This window comes from Candoia aspera, chromosome 2 (assembly GCF_035149785.1).
Source record: "Candoia aspera isolate rCanAsp1 chromosome 2, rCanAsp1.hap2, whole genome shotgun sequence".
NCBI lineage: Eukaryota > Metazoa > Chordata > Lepidosauria > Squamata > Boidae > Candoia > Candoia aspera.
In genome coordinates this window covers 149,596,439-149,603,854 of record NC_086154.1, presented here as the reverse complement: position 1 = coordinate 149,603,854, position 7,416 = coordinate 149,596,439, and the positions used below count along the sequence as shown (strand labels likewise).

Sequence of the window (7,416 nt, the reverse complement as noted above, 5' to 3'; positions counted from 1 at the left end):
CAAAACTGGAAAATGTGCATGTCCTTTTCAGGTATCCTAATTCCTATTCTTTTGCTTTTCCCAGTGTGCCTTTCAGATCCAGTTCATCTGCAGACCAAGTTTATTGGGAAAACTGGTTTGATTTATTATCAGCAAGTTATATACACTGCTGGATATGCTCCAGTAGTTGGGGACACATTTAAATAAGGCTATCCAATCTGGGCTACAACAATCTAGACAACGATTAGAGGCAGCATGGAGTTAAGAGTTTTGTGTATTTTGTTCTGGTGTCCCCTTTTGATCATGGTGTTTTGGCAGCCCAGTTCTGGGAACCCTAATTAAAGACACACAGAGTTTATGATCAGTGTGCAAATGTGGGCCTGTATGTTTCAGGTCAGCGCCAGCTATTTTGATGCTGAGGTGGCTTACTCACAAGAAGAAAAATAAATTAAATGATTGGGTTTGGCAGGAAGGATTTTGGCATCCATGATCCTTTGTTATGCAATAACTATGTTATCAATTTATCTTTGCATAGATCTAGCCAACCAGCTGTTCTAATTCATCTTTAAGGGATAAAATCTTTAGAATATTCTCTCAGGGCTAATGTTGTCAATAGGCAGAGTGATGTACATGCCAATAAATATCGATTGGCTTAGTGCTGACTTAGCATGTTGGGTGAACTCAGACGTTGTGGTACACAAAATATGGTTTACAGCTTAAGGTGTTCTGTGAAGCCAGCCAATTATGGTATATTCAGGAAAGCACGGATAGACAAACCATTGCTTGCATGGGGTAAAATGCAGTGTCCACCTGCACTATACACAATAAATAGAATGACTGACCACTTGCTCTCCTTTAACAGCACTCAAACTGTATCACCACAGGGTCTGTAGTAGTGGGAAGAGAGGCTGCCTCTCCTTGTATGTTATGATTTGGCTGTTTGCTGAGCCCTCCCTCCATCATTAACTTTTTAGAGCCCATACATGACCCTACTCCTGTTTCACATCATAAGTCTTGATTGGAGTAAGGGGTTAGACCAGTGTTTTTCAAACTTGGCAACTTTAAGATGTATGGACTTCAATTCCCCATTCAGGGAGTTGAAGTCCATGCATCTTAAAGTTACCAAGTTTTAAAAACACTGGGTTAGATCATCTTCCTTTAGGTCTACAGTGACAATTAATTTGCTTCTAAAGCAAACCATGCAGAAAGCTGTTTATTGTGTTGGGTGGAAATGAGTTGAAATCATCGTTTCCAGAAGACACCAGGTTAGGAAAGGCTGGCAAAGAACATACATGAGCCTGATTTTTTACTTATTTGCCCAATGTCAAGCAAATTACTTTCTGTTCTCCGTCACTCATGCCCTAGTCACCTCCCGAATGGACTACTGTAATGTGCTCTACGTGGGGCTACCCTTGAAGAATATTTGGAAGCTTCAGTTGGTGCAAAATGCAGTGGCATGGGCAGATGGGCGCTCCGAGATCTGCACATGTTACCCCTCTGCTACGTGAGCTGCATTGGTTGCCAGTTGCTTCCGGGTCCAATTCAAGGTGTTGGTTATAACCTTTAGAGCCCTACATGGCATGGGACTGGGATATTTGAGGGACTGCCTCTCCCTGGTTACATCGACCTGTCCCATCAGGTCCGGCAGGAGAGGCATGTTGTGGGGAATGTCGCTGGGCAGGAACTAGGAAGAAAGCCTTTCCTGCCATAGCCCCTGCCCTGAGGAACATCACTCCCCCTGAAGTAAGGTTGGCCCCAACCCTGTTGTCCTTCAGGAAGGCCCTTAAAACATGGCTTTGTCAGCTAGCTTGGGGATCCCATGTTCTCGTGGAGCCCGTTAGAGGGTTATATGACAGTTAATGGAATGCCCTCTCTATATGTTTTCCTGCCATTTTGCATTTTATTTGTTTTCATCTTGTTTTTACTTTCATTTAAATTGGTTGTTTTAACAGTTTTATACCTTTCTGATCGTTACTATGTATGCCTCCCAGAGCCACTGTGTAAGGTGGGTGGCTGCACAAATGTGATTAAATAAACAAACCAATAAATAAATAATCAGGCAATACTTCACTGGTGAATTTTGCCATTTCACTCACCATAGATACAATCCAGCAAGAAGCGCTGCTAGTAAATCCTGCGGAAACAAACCAGAGTATACAAGAGCACAGGTGGTACAGCACATCCTTAGGCTAAGGATGGAAAAAGAAAATGGGGAAAGCATCCAATTCAAGATCTAACCACTTGCGATGGTACTTCCGCACAGCCACTTCGTACAGCCTTGGAAGGGAAACTGTAAAATGGCAGATTTCCTAAGAAGCCTTGTTCATCTAAGTCTGGCAGTCTGTCTCCATCCTCTGCTCGTTTATGACAAAAGGTTGCCTATTGTTGGAAGCGGAAAGGGAAATGACGAACATCTTCCCCAACCTGGCACCCTCCTAACTCCCATAATTCTCCAGGTGTTGACACTATAGATTGTGGGATTTGTAGTCTACCATAAATACAAAGTCCAGATTGGGGAAAGCTAGATAAATGGATGCTAAACCCAGCAGAGCTCTTATATTTCTGTCTCCCTCTTGGGGAGAGGGAAACTGTGGCCCTCTGAATATTTTTAATTACTACTGCCATCATCCAATACCTTGGGCTGCTAGAAGCCACACTCCAATGGAATACTGTACCCCACCCTAAGTCTATCCATCCTTGAGCTGCATAATCAACGATCCATCTCTTTCCCCCCTTACACGGCATTTCTTATTTTTCAGTCTTTCATATCCCAGGCCTTCCCCTCACCCCATTTTATCATTTGTCCCCTTCCACTTATTGCTTCTTCAAAGCACACAACCATTTCTTTACCAACAAGAGGGCTTCCTTTCTTCTATGTTTATCACACACCAGGCTCTCCCAGTCAGGGAAGACAAATATTTTGCATGGCCTTAAACCAACACAAAAGCCATCCTTTCTGGCGCCACCAAGTCAGGGAGGTTTTTTTGTTGTGTTGGGTTGTTTGGGGGGGGGCAGTTTTGTCTCCTTACCATCCTCCCAGCCCACAAACTCTTGTGACTACTTTGAAAAGAACAGGCAAAAGAGACTGTCATTTTGGACTGGAGCAGCGAAGTGGCTGAAAACTTCCATCCTTGAGGTTGAGTGGTTTTTTTCTCCCTCTTTTAATTTTTTTCCCCTTTTTGGCAGGTGGTTGATGGAAACCACATGATGGCTCAGCCCCTGAAGTCATTTGTGTGCGTGTGTGTGCGTGTGTGCGTGTGTGTGTGTGTGTGAGCTCTGTACCTCATTGAAACCAGCTTGCCTACAAGGAAGTCAACCCCTCTCCATCCCCTCTAGTACAGTACAGCCTCCTGCAGCCCTGCGAAGGGCTTGACACACTCAGCTCCAGTCTGCTGGCAGTGGGGGGGAAAGAACACACAAAAAACAAGCAGAGGGAGAGAAAAAAGACGGACTTTAACCAGGAAGCGCGAGGAGAAGGCACTTGGGTGGAGAAGAAAAGTCTTCTTCAGGTGTGATTCCGAGGACCAAACTCTGACCTGAAGGTACATTTTCTTTTTCCCTTTTCCTTTTCCCCCTCTCAACTCATTTTCCAAAGTTTTTTCATTCCCTCGCCTGGAGAGACTTTGGAGCAAATGGATTAAATGCAGTGGACCACACAGGAATCTCAGCCATGGGACCAGCCGGACCCAGGAATTTGGATTTTTAGATCCCTCGCTCTCACCTCAACTTTAGCTGCAGCGCTCTGCTACTCTAACCCCATTAGAACCTGCTTTTTAAAAAATCCCCAGTCTCCTCTGTCCCATTTACTGCCCCATCACTGTCTCCCTCCTGCTCTAACTATTAGAGATCGCTCCTCTTATGCTCTGGGGAATGAAATGTAAGAATCCTGCATGTCCACTTCTCACCCACCCATTCTCCACACAAGTATACAGTTCATGCATCCGTAAGTGGTGGAATTGTTCTCTCTAGTTGTCATTTCCTAAGTTTTGCTCCCCCTCCCCACAAACCGATGCGAATCCTACCGTTAACCGCTTGCTCTCAAGCTCCCTTGTTCTCAGATTTCCTTTCATCTACTTGGCAGCTGCCTAACCTTGTGAGACTTGCTTGATTTTTTTCATTCTCACTCCCTGGAAGAGCTTTCAGGGAACCCCCACGTTGTAGCTGGGAAGGAACGATCGGTGTGCAACACAAGGAACCTGTGCTGATCTCAACAGCTAGAATCGTGAAAGCCACAAGTTATCCACACTCCCTTATGAGGTGTGCCCAACCTTTTTGAGGGATGGCTCATCAAAGGCCCCTACTAAGAGGGAAGATGGAACCCTCATCTCAAGCACTGGATTTGGCCTGCGCTTAGGGTGGCGGAGTGGGAGACAGGATGGCTCTGAAGCCACAAGTTCCAGTCCCCTGGGGAGTTGTCCGCCTTGAGGAAGTGAGGAGGCACGCCACACATTGCAGGGTGGAAGTGTGTGCCCGTCCATCTATATTTTTGTCTTAGATCCCAACCTTTGGGGGAGCAGGGGCATCCCTGAAAATGGGTTTTCTCCTCCTCAGGTATAGATTTGCTGCGACAATGTAAATGTGTGAACTGGCTGGGGTGATCATCAACAATCCCCAAAGCTGGAAATATGGAATTGCAGCTGGAACTATATTTGTGTTTATCTAGCTAATATGTCAAAGGTGCCCATGGCCAGAGAAAGTTGGAACGCCTTGTGTCCAAAGAGAGAAATGAACTGATTGCCCCATCCTTTTTCTAAAGGGGTGGTGGTGGTGGTTCCAAAGGGATTTAGTTTTGAAAACTCCTTCCCTTTATTCCTCTCGCCTCTAGTGCTTTTCCATCTCAGGGCTACGTGCAATCTCCCCTCCTCAACCTCTGCAAACTAGTCAGTTAAAATTAAAACAAAGGGTGAAATTGAGAAAAATACAGTTTCAAAGGGTTCCCACGAAACTGCTGCAGAGCCAAGGGGAGCAGATTTGCTCATTGACTTTAGCGCCCTCTAGCTTAATTTGCAGCTGCGCAAGATGGCCATAAAATGAGCCCTGCTGGTCCAGACAGTATCAGAATATCTCCTCCAACATCCCATGAGCTGCTAGAAGTCTCTGTGAAAGTCACAGGAAGGGCAGAAACTCCCTTTCCTCAGTGTTTTTCTTCAGCCTCTCATATTCAGAGCTATGCTGCCTCTGGACATGGCTTCCAAATCCCTGTCTTCCACATCTGAGCCCCTTGTAAAGTCATTTAGCCTCCCACTCCATCTTGCAGGAAGACCTTCCCTGAATAAAAAATGGGTTTGCAAACAGAAAAAGAAAACTTTTGTTTGTCTACAGTACCTTTCTGTGTTGCTGGTGTTCCGCGATTCAGTGCTGCTCCTGATTTTGTCTTCCCTAGCCACTCAGCAGCACCACATCCTTCTGATAGTTGGAGAAATATTCTTGCAAGTCTTTCATTCTCTAATATGAATGGCACCATACCCTTTCCACATAGTTGGGGAGAGAATATAGAGAAATATATCGTTCCTTGTCGCTCTTTGAATGAGATGGGCAGTGAGTAAATTTGAAATATAAATTAAAAAAATAAATAATATAGTATATGCCTTCACCCCCCTCTTCTTCTCATCCATTAACACCAGAGACACCCATTTCTTGCTAAGGGGATACAGAGAAGCCCTCTATTCTCCTCTGTAGTTTTTCAATTTAGCCTTGCATTTTTAATTTTCTTTCCTAAATCCAAGAATTACTGCATACTGCTGTCTTGGATTTGTCCAAAGTGAGGCGAAACATGAGCAGAGCAGCCTGGAAGAGTTTTTAATTCATAGCCAGCATAAATGTTTGCAAACCAGGACTGCAAATCCAGCAACGTCTCCAGGAGCTTCCTATTCCCACCCTTGGAAGAAATTATACAAGGAGGCCCCACGGGGGGATAGGAAACCCACAATGCCTGCCAATTTAAGCAAAGTCTCCTCGATCCTTTTAACGGATCAAGCGGGGGGGGGGGATGGGGGAGATGGTTATAGATGTTAACAGAGAGAGTGAGAGAGAGAATTAAGACAGACTGAACTATCAAAGGTTAACACCAAAGGAGAGGCATCCAACTAAAATGGAAGATATGGAAGTGTTGGTGGCTTTCACAGAGGATGGAAGAGCGGAGTGGCAGAAATGTTTAGGCCAACAGATCTGGGAAGCACTCGGCTCTTTATGGCTGCCTCCATCTTTGGGAGAGCAGATCCAGCCAGCTTGCAGAGGAAAGGCTGGCTGGGAGAAAAACTATATGCCTGCTTGCCAAGTCTGCATCCTTGCGCCAACCCTGCCTTTCTTGGCCATGCAATTTCCTTGGCAGCCCGCTGCTTGCTGAGCTGGCAGGCATGACCCACTGCCTGCCATTAGAATCCTCAAGCTGGCTCCACGCAGCCACAGAGGCCAAAGCCACACGGGGTCCTCTGACCCACGGCACGTGGCCTTCAGACACCACCTCTCGGCATAACCCCCAACCCCCAAATCTCAGGCTTCTTATTCCTTCTTGGCTTGTTCCAGAGTTGTGTTGGACAATCCTGTATTAGGTTTCTCCAGCTACCACCGTCCCTTCCCCTTCTCTCGTTGTTGTACCAAGACCCAAGCTGTCTGCTGTCACGCCTGGAATCAGGACACCTGGATGACATCCGCTGCCCTACTGCGGCAGCTGTAGTCCTAAATGATCCCCACACTTGAATTCTTTCCCCATCTTTCCTGCTTCACATGGGTGAAACCAAGTTGTCAGGCTTGTATACATCATATCCGAGTCCTATGTTCTTCCCCATTCTTCTAGCTCTTTAGACATACAGTATTCATACTTTGTGTGCTTTGTCTGGTCACCTTTGAAACAGCCCTGCAATCTGGCTGTTCCCAGGGTGGTTTTTATGGGAGTAAATCTGGGAGGCAGGAGTGTTCTGCAGGTACTCCTGACCTGCAAGAAAGGTCAGGATATAAATCTAACAAAGAAATTAGTAAGTAAAATGTTGCTGTTGTGCGAGACAACTAAGAATGAGGGAGGTGAGATCGGAACCAAACAGTCCCAGTTCAAAGGCTTTAAGTCACAATTAATTCGGAATTAAAGTTTGCCTTTCTCCACAAGTGACTTCCAGCCTCATCCAAGCATTGCAGGTTGCAACAGAACAGTAACAAAGGCAGGCTTTAGTATCAGCACAGCCATGATGGGTTACCCTGTGAGATGCTACAAGTCACAAGGGAGGAAAGGGCCAGGGACACTGAATCTACAAACTGAGTGCTTTAATTGTACACTCGCCGTTACAGTATAGTGACACTGTTGATCTAGACTTGTCAACTCAAAGAAAGCCCTGTTAAATATAAGTATAGTTAAGTATGCCTAGAATTTCAGAATATCCTACAGACAAAGAAAATGTATTATTATTATTATTATTAATTTATTTCAGAATGGAGGAATTCATT

The 7,416-nt window shown here is 45.3% G+C and overlaps 1 protein-coding gene across 1 annotated transcript in view; it reads left to right on the top strand.

Annotated features, from left to right (window-relative positions):
• The first annotated feature begins 3,256 nt into the window (after positions 1-3,256).
• Positions 3,257-7,416, top strand: part of BGN (biglycan) — a 54,184-nt gene continuing 50,024 nt past the window's right edge. Inside the window, exon 1 of the mRNA XM_063294259.1 lies at positions 3,257-3,521. The gene's annotated coding sequence lies outside the window, so the exon portion shown is untranslated. The remainder of the gene's footprint in view (positions 3,522-7,416) is intronic.